The sequence below is a fragment of the Chrysochloris asiatica genome, unplaced genomic scaffold (genome assembly GCF_000296735.1).
Source record: "Chrysochloris asiatica unplaced genomic scaffold, ChrAsi1.0 scaffold00261, whole genome shotgun sequence".
Classification (NCBI taxonomy): Eukaryota; Metazoa; Chordata; class Mammalia; order Afrosoricida; family Chrysochloridae; genus Chrysochloris; species Chrysochloris asiatica.
This window is the reverse complement of record NW_006408779.1, coordinates 3614028-3615357: the sequence shown is the minus strand read 5'-3', so window position 1 is coordinate 3615357 and position 1330 is coordinate 3614028. Positions and strand designations below refer to the sequence as shown.

General features: G+C 38.3%; 1 protein-coding gene across 1 annotated transcript in view; it reads left to right on the top strand.

The window, feature by feature from the left end:
• The window catches only part of LOC102813630 (calmodulin-like), an 18810-nt gene that overhangs the window by 4725 nt on the left and 12755 nt on the right, over positions 1-1330 (top strand). The gene's annotated exons all lie outside the window — the stretch shown is intronic.

Genomic DNA, 1330 nt, shown 5'->3' with positions numbered 1-1330 from the left:
AATCTTTACACATTTCTTTACAGTTAACTCTGTCTTCTCTAGCTGCCCTTTGAAATTTTTTGTTCAGCTCTTTTACTTTCTAATTACTTCCATTCCTTATAGCAAGTTTTCTGACATCTAGTTTGGTCTTTTCTCTTTTTTTTTCCTGTCTTTTTAATGATCTTTTGCTTTCTTCCTCTGTGATGTTCTTGATGTCATCCCACAATTCATCTGATATTGGCCTATTAGTGTCCAATCCATCAAACCTGTTGTTGAGATGGTCTCTAAATTCAGGTGTGATATATTCATAGTCAAGGACCTCTGGTAGCGTAATTGTTACGAATAAGGCTGCTAACCTCAGGGTCAGCAGTTCAAAACTACCAGCTGTTTCATGGGAGAAAGATGAGGCTTTCTGCTCCCATAAAGATTTACAGCCTCAGTAACCCTATACAAGGTCGTTATGAGTTGGAACTGACTCCACGGCACATAACAACAACAAATATTTGTAGTCATATATTGGCTCTCATGGACTTGTTTTAATTTTCTTCAGTTATAGCTTGAACTGCATCTGAGTAATTGATGGTTACAATCTGCTCCAGACCTGGTTTGGGCTGATGATATTGAGTTCTCCACTGTCTTTCACACAGATTTAGCCAGTTTGATTCTTGCTTAAAGAATGTATTTGCAATGAGTAAGTCGTTGGTCTTCACCAATACCATATTTTCCAACTACTGATCCTATCAGTTTCCAAGTTTTGCATACCAATCTCTAGTAATTATTAATGCATCTTGATTGCATGTTTTATCAGATTCAGACTGAAGATGTTGGTAGAGTTCTTCAATCTTATCATCACTGGCTTTAATGGTTGGTGTGTAATTAGAACAACAGTGGTATTAATTGGTGTTCCTTGTAAATGTATGAATATTATACTATCACAGACAATATTGCACTTCAAGATAGAATTTGAAACTCTTTTTGAGGATGAATGTGGCACTCTTTCTCTTCAATTTGACATTCCTGGCATCATCATAGAAACTTTTATGAAATGAAAATATCAAAATGTGAATTGTTCAAGACGGAACCTAGATTCAGAGGGTGTGAAGGAAGGTACAATCTGTCGAGGTGGGGCTGATGAAATGAAATGTGGATGGGTCTCTGGTGATACAATAGTGACTAATTGTTATCAGGACTGATTGTGAGGGTTGGAAATATAAAGGTAGACGTTTTGTAGCAAGGAGGGGAGTGATTAACTTTCCAGTCTAGGAGCGGAGGCCCCTAGGACCATCAACAGAGAAGAGCAGAGAGCTGGACCCTACCCAGAGAAGCAGTGATGCCGAGATGGAGGCAGAGA